This window comes from Pezoporus flaviventris, unplaced genomic scaffold (assembly GCF_033815535.1).
Source record: "Pezoporus flaviventris isolate CSIRO_AGI_PZ_B2104156 unplaced genomic scaffold, CSIRO_AGI_Pfla_v1 ptg000050l, whole genome shotgun sequence".
Taxonomy (NCBI): domain Eukaryota; kingdom Metazoa; phylum Chordata; class Aves; order Psittaciformes; family Psittacidae; genus Pezoporus; species Pezoporus flaviventris.
The window spans coordinates 4,246,059-4,263,134 of record NW_026892598.1 but is presented as its reverse complement, the minus strand read 5'-3'; the positions used below and the strand labels follow the sequence as shown (position 1 = coordinate 4,263,134).

Genomic DNA, 17,076 nt, shown 5'->3' with positions numbered 1-17,076 from the left:
CATCTCTCTTATCTATCAGTAGCTAAGCTTTCACTCATTTTTGTGAACTAGATCTTAGCAATTATGACTTTGTTTTGAGCTGTGTGTTTTGCATTGATGTTGTTTATATTTCCTTTCTCTTACCTGACAACATGGCTTCTGACAGGATTCTTCTCTGGACAGCTCGTAGAAACAGACTTTTCAAGAAGCTTCTCTGTTTCTGATTGTTTAATGCAGGGCTGTGGGTAACAACTGGAGCTTCCTTATTCAGAAAGTCCTTGGATGGGAAGAAATTCTTTGTAAGGTTTTCACGGTAAAGCCACGCTGCTTTCAAAGAGAGATCTCTCGTGTGCCGAAGAGGTACCACAGAGAAAGCCTGAGTGGTGGCTTTCTCTTTTTTTTTAACTTAAATAAAAAGAGGTGGTATGAGAATGTGGGCTTCCTCAGGGTAGCTGGACCTATTGGCCACCCCTCTGCCAGGGAACTGTTTTCAGATTGCCATATGATCTTCAGATCGTATCTTCTTACCATGTCATTTGGCACTGGCTGGCCTTAAACCAGTCAGAGAAAGATGGTATTCTTGATTGATAGAAATTACGGAAGTGGTATTCTAACACTACCTTCTAGGGCTTGCTTTGTATTGCAAATGTTCAGAGGGTTTCCACAATGCTGATTTGCTTCTATTCATCACTTCTGTGAAAACGATACGCCTTTTGAATTCTATTTCTTCAGTGTCCTCTTAACTAGTGCTTGGGATTTAAAATGGAAATTAGCTATGTGCTGCAAATGATTAAGCTCCTGATTATAAATTTAAATATTTTAATGCTTTTATAATCACACCTCCCCAATCCTTAATATACATTTTTGTGTGTGTGTATGTATATATAAAATATCAACCTTTTGCACTAATTGGTATTAAAAAGGAGGTCATCTTGAGTCATCCTTCAGCTGCAGAACCCAAGCAACTAATTTGCAATACTCCATCGGGCCTGCCTTTTACTAACATTCATGAGGGTGCCAGCATGTGTAAATGAATCCTTGACATCCATTTTTCCTAACTGGATATTTCTTAGAACTGCAGATGAAACTTTATTAAACAGTAGCTGAGACTATTTGGTAGGTATGGTACCGGAGACAACGCCTCATTTATTGGTTTCCTACGTTAGGTTTTCTTTCCTGTTCAATTCAGTTTCCTGCTAGTGAAATGCTCTAGGGTAGAGAATTTCATGTGATCATGGCATGTGATCACACGTGATCATGGCAACTTAACTGAAGTAAGTAGTATCTGTACTACTTTTTGATAGTCCTTGATAAATCATGCACAGAGATAATTTTAAGGAGACTTTGTAAAATTAACACAAATTAGCAATTAAGCCTTTGGGATGTCATAATCTATTTTTCCTGCATTTCTTCACCCCTTTTGTTTCTGTATTGTCAGAAGGTCTCTGTATTGCATGTCTCATTATTCCACAAGATAAGGATTTTCTGCATTTGTTTGTATTGTGGGGATGCAGGGTGAAGTACCCTCTGGAAGCACGCTTGAGGTTTGAGTGTCATGTCTGTTCTGATTGTTTGTCTGCAAACTGTGACAGTCTCATTATGAATTATGCCTTTCAAATTCAGAGATATTTATTGTGAAACAGTAATGGGGAGAAGAGTAAGTCTCCTTTGCCTGTGAGAGCAACTGCCAGTTCCGGCAACTAATTTTTCTGTGTTGGGAAGAATTATTTTTGGGGTACAGACTCCCTCTCCAGTATTAAGGGGAAAGGTGTTGAACGCATTTTTCCTTCAGAATCCGAGGACTTTCTCTGAAAGCCCAGGTAGAACAGACAGATGATTTTCTTCCTTCTTGCAAGACAGATTCTTGTAAACAAATGGAGAAAGGGCAGAAGGCACAGAAGTTCCAGAGAGTGAGTGCCCAGCTGCCTCCATAGACTTGAAACAGAGCAGCTAGTTCTCCACCGAGGCAGGGGCAGTGAGTACTACTGAAAAATCTTACTGACCGTTCTTCACTAAAGGAGCAGTATTGTGTGTTAGAATCAGCTGAGGATGCTGTCTGCAGTATTGACAGCACAGACAAGACAGGTACTGTGTCAGTGTGCTCCCCTCTCCTCCCTGGCTAGCGAAGCACTGTTTTGAATATATTTTGGGAAGAGGGAGTACTTTACATACTACAAGTGTATACAGAATTCCTCCTCTTAAACAGATGTTGCTGCTATGATTTATTCTGGTTGACAGGAGCAGGTGGAGGGAAGCATCACCTGTTGCGAAAGAAAAACAGGTTCAAGCCAGAAACCCAGGTTGGCACTGTCTTCCTGTGAGCACATGACCTTTCCTTTCTAGTAGCACATTCCAATAAATGCTAAAATTAGTCCTGAATTTTACTTAGGCCTATGCAGACAGCCAAATGGGAATTTGCTAATATTGTAAGGGTTATCTCATAAAGCCCCTTGATACAGAATCATAGTGTATGTGGGGCATAAAATACTGAAGGAACTGGAGATTAAAATGTCACAAATCAAATATTTTCCTGTTCATAACTGTTGAAGAAAAACAGAGCCTAGGTCTCACACAAGATAGATTTCTCAACGTCTGCACAGAGTATTCATAATTTTACTAGGAGCAAGGAAAGCAGCCAAGTTTTCACAAAACTGACTAAAGGTGAACATCTCATTTCACACAAAATATTTTGTTATTTACTTTTATGATTATCATTACAAATTCTAAATCTTTCTTCCTCTTTTCAAATAAGGAAGTTACCTGTCCTTGCAATTTTTGTTGCTCAGTGTTTACTGCAAAACACTGAAGGAGCTCAGGTAATACTATTTCCATTCCATGCTTGGAATCACAAAGGTAGTCACATTGCAATGCCAGCTTAGCAGCCACATTTCTTTCCTGCAGAAGTTTTGGCCTTGTGATGCATTAGGTGTGCTGTGACAGTGTGGTCTGAATGGATCAAGACATCTCCTTTTTGCGAAGACTGAGTGTGTCTCTGGCTGGAGTGCTGGATGCATTTGGGTTGTTCTGTCATCCATCCCAGAAAGCACAGTGACAGGCACTTGTGCCATATTCTGCTGCTTTCCTGCCCAGGTTAAATCTTCTGAGGCTTGGCAGCACACACAGGCTCCAGGTGTTCCTTTCTGGGCTGGCTCTGCTGTCCGGCCAGCCAACAGGACTGCGCCAGGAGTGGAGCAAATCCAATTCCAAATTCTCTCTACAAACAGGTCACCAGAGCTGGAGCTGAAAGCAGGCCTGTAACCATGACTGTGAGCTGCTTGGATGGATGTGTGTACGGCATCCCTGCTGTATTTTGGCTTTCACAACCCGATCCATGGACCTTCTGCTATAATTTTCAGCATTTGACAGAATTGATGTGGGACACAAGTTGAATTTCACAGCTTCAGATGTTTTCAGGGCACCTGCAGGACTCGTGTATGGCAGGATGCCTACATGATCAATGCTCTGTGTGCGCATCTAAGAAACTTTAGCCTTTGGTGTGGCCATGGTAAGCGACCCACATCTCCTCCTCCAAAGGCCCATCCCAACAAATCTGACCTACCTGTCCGCAGAATTGCATGGAGAAAAGCAAAACCAGAATGGACTCTGCATTCAAAACGGTCTTTATTGTGCTGATGTGTTTCAGGACAACAAAGATCTTGCATGATTCAAGTAGCCATCCTATTCCGATGTGAGGTGCTCTTCTACTTGATGTCAGAAATTGTTTTGATCAGCCCAGGATGGAACTCATGGTTCTGTTCTTTCCTGAGACACCCTGATGTCTTGTGTGTTACAAACTAGCTTGCCTACATCTTTGTACAAAGTCTGCTTCACCAGGGAGGGCTGTCTGTCATCCTTTTGTGTCTTTTCAGGACAGGTATCGTCACGGATCCCTCCAGCAAAGTCCAGCAGGGCACGTCCTGCCTGCTGTCCCTCTGCAAGATGGTGTGCACTCATTCAAGATGTGATTGCCCTGGCAATTCCCAGAATATATTCCTACATAAAAATATATTAATACAGGCATCTGCACCCTGCCTCAGGTTAGCTTAAAAACAAGGACATAAAAATGTTGGCTAGGGACAAGCCCTTACACAGACCTGCATGCTGGAGCAATGGTGGAGGCAAAGGAGGGATAAAGTTAATGTGAGAGGTTGTTAACAAATAGGACTGCTTGTGTGAAGAAGCCTTATGAGGTGTTACAGTTCTCCGGGGTGGTATGAGGCTACATGAAAGGCCTAAACTGAAACTCTCCAGCATGAGGTGCTATGGCTGAGAGGATCTTCAGGAAAAAAAACAGGAGCAAGTACGAACCGAGAAAGCATTTCAAAATTTAGAGTCACCCAGGAGATCTGTAGCAAGGTGAGAAACACAGGGCTCATTCTTTTCCTCCTGGCATCAGTGCAACAGATTCTAAAAGCTTAAAAGTACCACCCCATTAAATAAACCCCCTTGGCCCTGAAAGTTTCAATTCTTAGGAGCCTGTTATAGCCCATTTAAGTAGTTTAAATAGTATAAAAGTATCTTTTTAGTTTAAGTTAGATTGCAGTTTACTAAAATATTCCTATCCAAGCAGTGTGGGTTAGCACAACACAAATTGCAGCTGTCCTGGCTGTGCCCCCTCTCAGTTTCTCGTGCAACCCCAGCCTGCTCAATGACAGGACAGCTTGAGAAAAGACCTTGGAGTTGCATAAACACTGCTTAGCCACAGCTGGAACATGGGAGTGCTATCTAGCTGTTTTGGTCACAGATCCAAAACACAGCACCAAATGAGCTGCTTTGAAGAAAATTAACTCTATCCCAACCAAACCCAGAAAAATGGGTAGTAGGATGCTTCATGCATGAACTCATTATTTTAAATTCATTCTTTTATAAGTATGTGTGAAGAAGGGCTTCCTGCTAAATCTCACATATTTCCCAGGAGGGAAATGTTCAGAAGAGACCTGGCAGTTTGCAGAGCAGCTTAAAAAAAAATGCTGCCCAAAAGAAAAGCCAGAATGAAAACAACAGATAAGGAAGGTTATAAAAAAAGAAGGAGCTAAACAGGTTATTTTATAATCTAGGGATAAAAATGTGATAGAGTAGTAAAATAATTTATTAGGTTAACTATGGAAAAATGGACAAGCCTTTGCAAAACCAGGTATTTTTCAGGTAAAGACAAAGGTAGCAAGTTTTAAACTGCTTCTAAAATATGTGTGGGTTTTTTTTCTGACAGTTGCTGGTTGGTCTAATTCTACTTTTCTGACAAACTTCTATCTAAAGCTGATTTAAGTGATGCAGAAGCAGTAACAGAAAGATGCAGGAAGGAAGCAAATGGATCTGAATATGAGAAAAGAGAAAACTTGTTGTGTCTTAGTAAGTGCTATATAGTATTAAAAGTGTTTGCAAATACAAGAAATTGCTTACACCATGTTTGTGTGATTTCTGACACAGAACAGGTAATAGGGCTGCTGGGGGGGTGCATATTCAAGGTGTGTAGATGAGTTCCCTCGCATCCCCTTTCCCCTAGTCCTCTCACAGCAGTACTACTTATTGAGTAAATGACAGGCTAAAAGTAGAGAGTTGGATTCCATCAGTATGTATGTCAATTTCAGTGCCAAAAGATTCCCAAAGATATTTTCTTTAAAGTTTCTCTCCTGCCCACCAAAAGAATGAACAGTATTCCGAAGTCAGTGAGTTTTCTTAGTGTAAAGTTTTTAAAGTTTTCAGGTATTATTTGATTTCTAAGAACTGAAATATAAATGCATATAAGCAACACAAAGTCTCTTGATCAGGACCAAGAGTGACAGTAACAGCTTCTTTCATACTTTAGAGATGTATTTAGTAACTCAGTGGTTAGGTGTTCCTCTCCAAGTTTCACCGTAATGGTGAATAATGTCCTCACACTGTTTGATGTGCACTGTAACAGTAAAACTGCTCTTAGGAGGACATGCCTATGGATTTTCAAACGTCTCTCCTCGTTGTTCCCCCTGGCCTTTGTCATAAATTTCTAGGAATGAAATTCCAAACAGCAGTTCAAGTATGTTGGGAAGGTCACTCCATTTGGGAAGGCTGGAATCACTAGTGGAGATAAGAAAGTTGTAAGCAAGTTTCAAAGTGCAGACACACACTTCCAGGCTGCTTCTGCAGATTGTATCTCTGTTAGCTGGAGATGGAACCATTAATACCATTCAATCATTAGAAGAGCTCAGGAAATGAGCCCTGCAATGTGTGCGTCTGCTTCTTGTGGTTCAGTCATGCGATTGTGCTGCCTTCCCCTTTCTTTCCAGTAGGGATGGGGACTTCTTGCAGCCCCACGGTGCTGGGAGCCCTACAAGGACTGAGGATGTGCTGCTGTGGCTTCAGGCTGCAGACCCTCGGATGGCAAAAGCAGAGCTGTGTCTGTACTGCAGAGGGGAGGCTGAATGTGGGATGTTTCAGGTTAAGGAGAGCAGTCAAGGAAAGAGAGACAGTGCATCGCCAGAAGACATGTTGAGAATGGCTTTTCATTTATTTAGTCTTTTTATTATGTTTGACCATTGTGCCGAAGAACTGGGAGTTTTCAGAGACTAATGACCAAACAAAGACCTGTTTAGCACACAGAGTTTCAGCACAGGGCCAGTGCAAGTGTATTAGAATATGATTTTATGTTGTCCCCAAGTTAATTATTACACCATATATTTCATTTGCCTTAACAGAATTTTCTCTTTTGCTTTCCCTAGAGTTTCTGGGTTTTCATATATATATAAAAATCTATGCCCTCCTTCAGAGTTTTTGCAGTGAGAGTTTTGGGGAGGCAGTCCAAGTGGAGCAGTGGCTTACAGGTGGTGTTATAGAAGTTAGGGTTCACAGCTTTATGTTTAGGCAGATCCACTAATCCATTGGCTCACAGCACACGCGGGGAGAAGCAGACCTCCTGTTTAGCTGGAGAAGCAACTGCCATTTTTCTGCATGAGAAGCCATTTAGCTTCCTTGCTTGGAATCAGTCTGGTTTTGATGACATCCAATGGATTCAAAGAAAATAAATGGAAAAATTTGGCATTGGAGTAGAAACAACAAAAAGGAGTTTCTTGGGAAGGAGAGAATGAGTTGAGGACCATTTGGGAATAGCAGTTTGAGAGAGATGTGGTGGAGAAAGCCATGGGAAGGAGAACAGGCATGCAGGGGGCATATGAGGAAATTGCTGAAGAAAAACCAAAGAGATGACTCACAAATGTAGGATTGGGAGAGTGGGAATAAAGATGCTACAGGGAGACTGCTGCACAGGGTAAAGTTTGCTGGAGGACCACCAGATGGGAAAATCAGGAAGGTCTATGACTTTGCTGCAGAGCCGTGTGACTGGATAAACCATATGGATCCTATCAAGCCACTGAGGAGGACTATGGGGGAAATTTTCTTTTCAGACTGCTCTGGAATGTATTCTCCAGGTGGACAGACTTTTCCACCATAAGTGAAATCTCAATACCAAACCCACATTTATTCTATTTTGTGAGCACAAACTGTTCCAGAATAAAATCAATTTTATTCATGATAGAGAACTTTCATGACTTACTCTAGCATATTTGCCAAGTATACAGGTCCAAAGAGAGCTATAAAACTTCTTGGTCTTGGAATGAATACATAGCAGTTGTGTTGTTTTTATTAGTGTATTGTTTTTATTAGTGTATTGTTTTAGTACTAACTTACAATGAAATGGTACTGCATGTGCCTTTCTGGTTGTGGAACTATTTGGATGGAGGGACTAGCAGAGAGAAGAATGTAAATCAAGGAGGGGATGTAGGAGTTATTGCTGATGCTTACAGAGGAAAATGGGATCAGAGATCTACTAGAAATTTGTTAACGTGAAATTTTAAGCTAATGTTCAGGAATCAGTGCAGGAGGGAGGATAGAACAGACAGATAGATAGACAGATAGAGTACAATATTTTTTTCCTACTACTTCTCTAAACATTTGTTTTAAACTTGAAAAGGTGCTTTCTCCAACCTGAATAAACCATAACCATACTTAGATGGCAGTTTTGCCAAGATGACTGTGCAGTGAACACATGATCTACAATTTTGTGGTGATTGAGGTATAATCACAACTGTCATAATTAAACTTAATTTTTCATGGTGTGTCTGCATTTTAAAGCAATGCCTCACCTGCAAAACATCCCCACACAAAACTTCCAGTTTAGATAAAGTCTGTTCTCTTTCCTGTGTTTTCTTAATGAACATAATTTTAGAAAAGTTAAGCAACCAGGAAGTTAAAGTTGTAGCTGCCTAAAGTGCACTTCTAATCTGAAAAATCGTATCTCCATAATGAAGAAGTAATAGCCTGCAAAGTGTTAATCAGTAAGAGGTTGTGAAGATACCGTACTTGAATCCCCAATTTGAAATTTGGGTTTTACTTAAATATGTTCACTTTTCTGTCCCAGTTATTATGAGGATAGCCTTGAGATTTTTAAATATTCTTAGCCTAAGGAGGTGTGACTGAGATGTTTTCAGATCTGCTTATGCAGCAGTACACTTCTTAAGCTTCACCAGCACACAGTGTTTAAGCTAATTGGCACAATCAGCGAAGAGGAATGTGTTACTTCTTTGTGTAGTGTTTGTGTAGTGACAGTATGAATGTCCCCGTATAAAAAAGATTAAGGATTGTGGCCTAAACTGTCCTGGCTATGATGGTGGACTAATGCTGCCTAGTGATCGGCTGTGCTTGGAAAAGGGAAAAGTGACAAGAACATTGTTTTTTGAAAAGGTTGACAGACTTCAGGCATACAAAAGTATCCTATTAAATCTGCACTCTAATGTGCAATTATATTAGTCAGTGTGACTCACCAATATAATTAGAAACACACTGTTTATTTGTTTCCCTAAAACTAATGAGTTTAACTTACTCCTCCTTTAGGAATAGTAGATCCATCTTGTGTTTCAGTGGATCACACATGAAGGCTTATCATTTTAATGGTCAATATCATTGTTTATTTAGAAATGTCATAATTTCCTACCACATAGTAATTCCCAAATGAAACCACTCATAATACAGAGCAGCTTGTTTACTTTGGGAGAGAGGCATCAGTTCAGCAGGTTAGGAATTTTGCAAAATCAGGGATTTAAAAGATGTTGATTAGTTTCAACCACAGCTGTTAATGAGTGAGTCAGAGCTGACAAGAATTTTTGCTGAGGGTGTTTACTGCATACAATTTTTTTGCCTAAATCCAAAGGAGCTCCCAAAGGAACACCTGTGCATGAATTGCCAATGCCCTGCAGTTAAATAGTAGTTCCAGTAACAGAATGTTATTCTCTACTCCGAGCTCCTCATTCTCTGATTCTTTGCAGTAAATCTCAAAGGATCTTGGTTTTCTCCTTGGATAGAACAGGAACAGTTTTCGAAGTCTGACAGGTTTCCAGTCACTCCTCCTGTTTCTCGTTACTGTCTTAAGATACCATCTTGTTAAATTTTACTAGTAAAACTTGAAAAATACCTGCCAGGTCATGTTCAATAAAGATGCTGTACAATGTTTATTTTTATCATACATTTTCCTTGTGAAACACAAGTATGGGAATTAAGGTAAAATACTGCATCACGGAGACCTGGATCATGAAAAGGTTAGTGGGGTTTAGCAAGACAGGATGTTTCAACTGTAGCCATTTTGAATTGCCAGTCTGAATTAGACTCACGTAAGAAAGTCATGTATAATAAGCAGGTTTTCACTATTAGACCCCCCTCTATGATATGAAGCTTTACCCCAGCATTCAGTGCAGTTTTTCTTCCTCCTTTGTATACCTTTGTTTTGAAAACAAAAGGTGAGGGTTTTTTAAGTTTTCAGTTTTCAGAATTGTTTCCAGTTTTTGTGATTGAGACTGATTATGTTGGATGTCAGTACGTTCCCTACTTTACGAATACATGATTTTGAAATGCAATACCTTACATTGCTTGCTTCAGTGTAATACAACTACTCCACCATAAAAAGTTTGTTCCCCCAAGGTACAAACAAAATAAGTTCTGTATTTACTTCATGGGTTCAACCACAAGAAATTTGACCTTCACTTAATTTTCGTGGGTTTTTGCTTGTTTTGAAAACATACAACATCCAACACATTCATCTATCTTCTGTTAAAACCGTTACAAAAGATTATTGATTTAGTATGTAACATCTCAAACTAATAGAAATAAAGCATTTTTATTTTGTGTATGATGCAGTAGCAAAAATCTAATATTTCCAAAAGATAGAGAAGAGTCTTAATTTCAGGTTGCATTTAACATTATACAGTGAGAAAGGTGCCTTTGTTTATGGTTACCATTATTTCTTTATATAAAACATTATCTCTTCATATCATTCATCATATCCCTCCAACTTAATTGAAGTTATGAAGGTTGTACGGAGAGGTCACAAGCCAGACTCTTTATTGATTTTGCCGGTTAATACCATGAACAGATTTTTCTTCTTAGTCTTTGGTAGCAGGAAATGGAAATCCAGAGCAGTGACCATAGAGAATGTGGGCTTCAAAACAATCATGCTAGTTTTACCAAAATACAGAGCTGAACTTTTCAGCAGTGCCAAGCGTTCATGACTCCAGACAGAATCAGTGGGAGCTATCAATCTGTACAGCTGCACACTGCGAAGGAAACGAAGTTGTCATCTATGTTTCTGAGGCGGACCAGTACTGATCAAGTCGGCTTCCTTCCCATCCTTGCACCTCAGTGCATAGGACTGACAGCAACAATGGAAACTGAAAGGTAGATCTTGCTGTGAAGCTAGAGTAGCTTTATTTAACAACGGTATTTATTTAACTGCAAGAAGGCATTATACAGGTTTCATAAAGGGTCTCGAAAGTAGGATGGGGGGATGAACCCTGTGATCAAATTTGCCAGTGTTGCTCAATGCATTTTTGTACTCTCCTGTATTCTTTGGAGACCTCTAATGCTGGAAGCCTCTCAGATGTTACAGTGTGCGCAAACTCCTCTAAAGAGTGCAAAGACTAGCAAGGACTGGCAAAGACTGGTCTAAACAAACCTGTCTCTCCAGGGTAACCTCAATGACAAGCTCAGCATCATTTCAAAACCACAGGCCATATCAAACCACAAATCATAACATTCCCAAGTGGTTCAAAATATGGCTGTATGTGCAAAGACAAGAAGATCCATAAGGCCATGTTTAAAGGGCATTTAAACACCTAAGTACTTTTGCCCGTAAGCCTAGGTTCATAAAGTAACTTTGAGCCTCTGCTTTTGGTGTTCCTTTTTTCTAGGTAGCAGTTTCTGTTTCCAAACAGTAAAAAACTCCCAGGAGCAGTCTAAATTAAAGTTCTCTTTTCACACAGAAAAAAAATTCCTGCCTGTAATCTGCCTAGCTTTAGAAAAACGCATTAATACGAGGCTCTGCCTTAATACAGGAATTGCAGGTCTCCATCTACCCACTTATGCAAATTGGCTTCCAAAGTTCAGAAAAAACAAAACGTCAAACAAGATTTAAAAAAAAACAAAAAAAGGATTTGAGTGCCTTCCTGCTGCCTGGATTTCACAGGGGATTTTCTTCTCCAGTGGAGAGCCGGGTTTCTGAGATTCTAGCCACCAAAGCAGGGTAATGCATGCGAAAATAATCAATAGAGGTGCTGAGGAAAGAAATGAGACTTAAGTAAAGCCAGCCACCAGTGTCTGGGTGAATGTGTCTTCCTGAGATACCGTGTGGTCAAGTATACCCTTGTTAACCACACAATGACAAGACGCCAACATCCACAGCACCAAACAGGTGATTCTGGAAGGTGCTGTGTACCCCGAAGCTCCCAGTGACCTGGGACCTTTTCAGGTTCACTGAGGACTGAAGCATCTTGTCTTGTGATTTAGATCATTGCCAAGCTGACTAGCTTAGATTTTGAGACAGGTAAGGGTGTACTGATGTTTTTAGTCCTAAATTAATCTGAATAAATGTACATTAATTTATTCCAGCTGCAAGGGGAATGCAGACAGCTGCATGATAGTCTCAGATTTCCTGTTAAATAAAAGTAAATGGATGACTACAAAAGGGAGATACTATCTGAGTTCTTTTTAAGTGTGGGGAGGAAGCTACATGTTGCAACAGAGACATTTTTCCAGCTGAAACCTTCCTTATCCGGAATTTGTAAATTAAATTTGTCTCCTCCTTTCCTCCCTGCTGGGCACATGTGTTGTGTCCCGTAACTGGAATGATTACCCATCCTTATCCGGACATCTTTAGCCAACAGTTACTTTTGAGTAACAGTATCCCGTAACACTTTCATCTAATGCACAACAACTAGAAAAACAGAACCTATAGTAGAATGTAGCCCTTAAGTATTCGCCCAGTTCAGAAGATGCTACTGGACTAGTTATGCTCCATATGCTTGCTGAAACACAATAAGGGAGGACAAGTTATTCCATGAGCAACAGAGCTAATGAAGCCTGATTTCCTCCAGATCTGCAGATCTGTACACTCTGTCACCCACCACCTCTCCCTGCAACTAGCTGGTTTCCCTGCCAGCATCCCATGAGATCTGCATCTCAGTAACTTGAGATCTTCCTGTGCTGGCAGTGTTTCCAGTTCAGCATTTGCCTCTGTGTTCTTGTTTTTTTCTTTTTCTTCTCCCTACTTCTAAGGTGAGGGGAGAAACACTCTGGAGTTCAGAATGACCTAATGAGCTAGGCAGTGCAACGTGCCGAGGGGTCAGCCAATGCTCATAGGATGAACAACCCACCACCATATGCCAAAGGGAATGGGAAATAGCTGTTTCCCCAGCTTTGCCTTCAGTACAAATGTCAGGTTTTATTTTCTCTCTCTGTATATATGTAAAATCTGGGTAATTAAATATATTTGTGGTGCCTAGTTCTGCCACACAGGCTGAAATGGATCAACAGGTTCAAAAGTGTGAAGAAGAGACTGAAAAAGCAGGTATGCTGTAATGCTAGTAAGAATATCTGCCATCTACTATTGATAGGCATAGCATAAGCTGTTTGAGACATTTGGATGGCATGACTGTAGTACAGATAAATTCAAAAACCTGGGTAATGAAGTTTAGGTTAAAAGCCAGCAGAATGCCACTGAGCTGGAGGATTCTTTTGTAAATTAGGAAATGGACTCAGAGTCAGCTGAGTCTTAAATAAGACTGTTTCTCAGTCTTAATTAAATAATGTATAAAGAACAAAATTCAAGCTCTATAGATCCTTTTCTTGAAGTTTTTGTCCTCTTTAATAGAGTAACCAAAACCATCTCTCACTTCCCAGATGAGTTATTATTTAGGACTGGATAAATTTATTTAGCATTTGGAAAGTTTTATGTGTCTTCCATCACCCAGCCATGCCAACTGTATTCAAATAAATCAGCACCGGTATATGTAGTCATTCAAATAACAATCGTAAGAGGCTGTGTTTATGGGAGTTGTGATGTCACAACCCCATGGTGTATGTAATTATCATGGGATCTCCATCCATAGGGGGTAAAAAAAAGAGTGCTTTAGCCCTTACATGAATGCTAATTCTGATTCTTCTTGTACGCATTTATTTCCCCCCTTTCTCTGTGCTTTCTGCTGCCACTGTGGGTTTGTGTTGAAGAAAATGGTTTATTTTAAATCCTTTTTACTCTTTCTTTCTAGAACTTAAAATTTAACTCCTGTGTTTTATATAATCCACATTACTGTAAGCAATGTAACTTGACTACTCTCAAGAGGTCTTTTCATCTCAGGAGAGTTTTCTTCATGCGGCTAGGGCAATTACATTCAAGTCTCAAGAAACAAGACTGTTTAAAAAAGTGGCTATTTTAACTGGATCCAAAAATATGAGCTATTCAGTACAAGTAAATGCCATGTAATGGAAACATAAAAATAGCTAACTTGAAATATTAAAAATGCTAGATTGGTATCTTACAGCTCAGAAAGCAACTTTTAATAATTGCTGTTATAGCAGTTACATATAAAACGTCTTTCTGATGCAGCCATTTGTTTACTACAAAGGTACTTAACAGACAGCCCTTCACCATCACAGGAGTTCAAAATTATGGAGAATTAAATATCTATCTATCTATCTGTCTATCTCTCTATCTATTTATTGTGAAGAGAACTAAGTATCTATCTACTTCAAGTAAGATACTCAATTCATTCTCTGAATAAAACTACAGCAAAATTGACTACTCCATGCAGGTGAAAAATTACATTTTTTTCTAATGCTCAACACCCATATATTCTGTCCTTCTCTTTCCTTTTGTACCAAATATTTTTCGTTTGGCAAATGGATGGATCATCCGTGTCCATTGTGCCATTTTAGTAGGCTTCAGTAATTGTTGCCTCTACTCATTATTACCTTGACTTGCCTTCCTGGAGAGGGGCAGCTGCTTGCTCTGTCTGCATCATAAGATGCTTTTTAGGACCAGACAGATTTTACCAAAACACATGACATTATTTGTTTATAAAGGCTCCTCCATGTCATATGTGCACGATGGATTGCCAGGTTGCTCATCAGTCTCAGGATCTCTGCTGCCTTGTGGTGCGGGAGTGTCTCTTGCCTCTCTTCTCCAGTCTTGAGAGGATTCAGCTTTAGCAGTCCATTAAAAAGTGCAAGGGTAAGGCCGATAAACTACAAGAAGTGGAAAGGAAAATGGGCTCCTGACAGGAGATTCAGAGACAGGTGCTGTATAAAAAGTGTGAAAGGGTAATTCAATACAGCAACCTCGTGCTGCTCCTCAGTTTTTTATAGGACTTGGAGCATGCTGATATGCCCTTAAAGAGTATTTCTGCTTTACTATGATCCTGCAGCATAGAAAAAGAATTGCTGGCCTGTGAAATACAGTGTGCCCTATAACTGCATAGTTTAGCTATACTTTGAGGGGTTAGGCATCATTGGTTATTGAATAACAATAGCAGAACATAAACCTTGGGCTAAGCTTTCTCCCCAAGACTTTCTATTCCTGTGATTTCCTGTCTGCAAAACCTCCTGCTGCCTGAGGCCACAGTTTTACTCTCACCTGTCAAACCCAGATGAATTAACTGAACCCAGTGGGACCTCTTGTATTTCCTGGTATTACAATTGAATGAATCTGATGATTACATCAGCCATTTTACTGGAGCAATTTTTAGGTGTTTTTCTGAATCTTCATATATGTTCTATGACTTCCATTTTAAATAACACCAAGTTAATATGTAGAGAGCCAAATGGTGGGCTTTCTTCAGATGCTCCTATGGCATATACAGACAATATATGCTGTATAATCTTTCTGAGAAGTTTGGGCATATAGCTGTGTCCTGGGTTCAGCAGTAGCAGTCATGTTTCTCCTTTGTGGTAGCTGGTGCAGTGCTGTGTTTTGACTTCCAGCCTGAGAACAGCGCTGGTGATACCGATGTTTTCGGTTGTTGCTAAGTGATGTTTACCCTGACCAAGGACTTTGTGATGCTCATGCTCTGCCAGGGAGGAGGGGAAGCCATGAGGAAGCAGGGACGGGGCGCCTGACCCAGGCTAGCCAAAGAGGTGTTCCATACCACAGCACATCATGCCCAGGGTGGGGGGTAACTGGGAGTTACCCGGAAGGACACGGGCTTCCGGGTGGGAGTCGTTTCTTGGCCAGTGGTATCGTATTCTCTTCCCTTGTTATTTTCTCTTATCATCGTTGTCGTTGGTGGTAGCGGTGGTGATTTGTGTTGTACATTGGTTGCTGGACTGTTCTTGTCTCAACCCGTGGGAGTTGCAGTCTTTCGATCCTCCTCCCCGTTCCTCCGGGAGCGGGGAAGGGGAGAGCCCCTGGGGGGGAGGGGAGGCCCTTGATTGCTCTCAGCCCAGCACCACTCACTGCGAGTGAGTGAACAAGCTGTCTGGCTAGGGTTTAAACCACGACAAGCTGGCTTATTCAAATATCTCTAGGGTAAAGCTCTCTTTGTTAAACAGCCTAAGACAATAAATGCAAAGGTGGTAAAATGCTGAAGTGAACAGGTCTGGGACTGTGTCTCCCTACACATTCTAAAGTCAGAACTGTGTCTCCACCGACTGCTGTGGGTTTTTTTACCATGAGCTGACAAAGAGTCTGTGGCTGCTTCAGCATATCCTGTCTCTTGATCAAAAGCAAAAGCTTGCTATGGGCTATACATTGTGCAGAAGTCTTCCAAACCATTCCATAAATCCTTTACATTTTTTCACAGGCAGATGGTTTACATTTTCCATTCTCTGCTATATCTGCACTGGGATAAAGTCTTTTATCTTACAATGACTTCAACTGAAAATTAAACAGCCATCCATTACACCATGTTTCTTCAGTTGAGAAATACTCTGCAAAAAGCTCTTTTGAGCTTATTACCTTTGCCTTAGAAATCCTAGGACTATGTAAAGCTCTTTGACACTGTAGGCTCTATAACAGCATACAGTAAGTTTAGAATCAATGATAATTTATGTGGGATACCTACACTGTTTCTCAGCCAAACACCTCAAAGGCGGAGGACAGTATATTCTGGGCTCAAGAGAAAAAGCAATCTTGATGTGGCTGAGAAAAAGGTGATTTGGTTCCATTCCTGTCTGCTCCTCTGAGAATGTTTTCTTCGTTTTAATGTTATTATAACTGACAAGTGTCTTCCTCAGCCAATGCTGTGTGGGACAAGTGGGTGTAACCCCCATGCAAGTCATTAGTTCTTTAATTCAACAGAGTATAAACGCAAAATTTAGGAAGCAGAGTCATACCATTTGCACTAATTTGGTTTCATACTAATATTCTTGATAAAAATTCAGTCTTGTTAAGCCAATCTGGGGTTTGCTCTGGCTTGTCAGCTCTCAGATGTCTCAATTTTAAGTAGGAAAAGTGCCATGCCATGCCATGCCACTTCATCATTGCTTCCCTTCTTCCTCTCTCTTCATTTCCTCTTTAAAGGGACAGAGTGGCTTCATATTCTTTCCCGCTGCTCTCACAGACCATAACATTAGCTCAGCATGGGAGGGGGTGAACAGCTGCACAGGGCAGGAAGAGACAGCCAAGACTGAAGGAGGAACCTATAAAACCAACGTTGCCACTAGAGACACGTAAAATGAAATTGCACCCTCCTTGATACCACAGAGGTGAAGATTTGCTAACATACCAAAAGTCACCTGGTGACATTCTTGCCTGTATATATCACATCCCCAGAAAGCACAGAGCTGGCTGCAGCAATAAATTCAATT

At 40.6% G+C, this 17,076-nt stretch overlaps 1 protein-coding gene across 2 annotated transcripts in view; it reads left to right on the top strand.

Moving 5' to 3' along the window:
- The window catches only part of ARL14EPL (ADP ribosylation factor like GTPase 14 effector protein like), a 216,578-nt gene that overhangs the window by 131,802 nt on the left and 67,700 nt on the right, over positions 1-17,076 (top strand). The window lies entirely within an intron of this gene.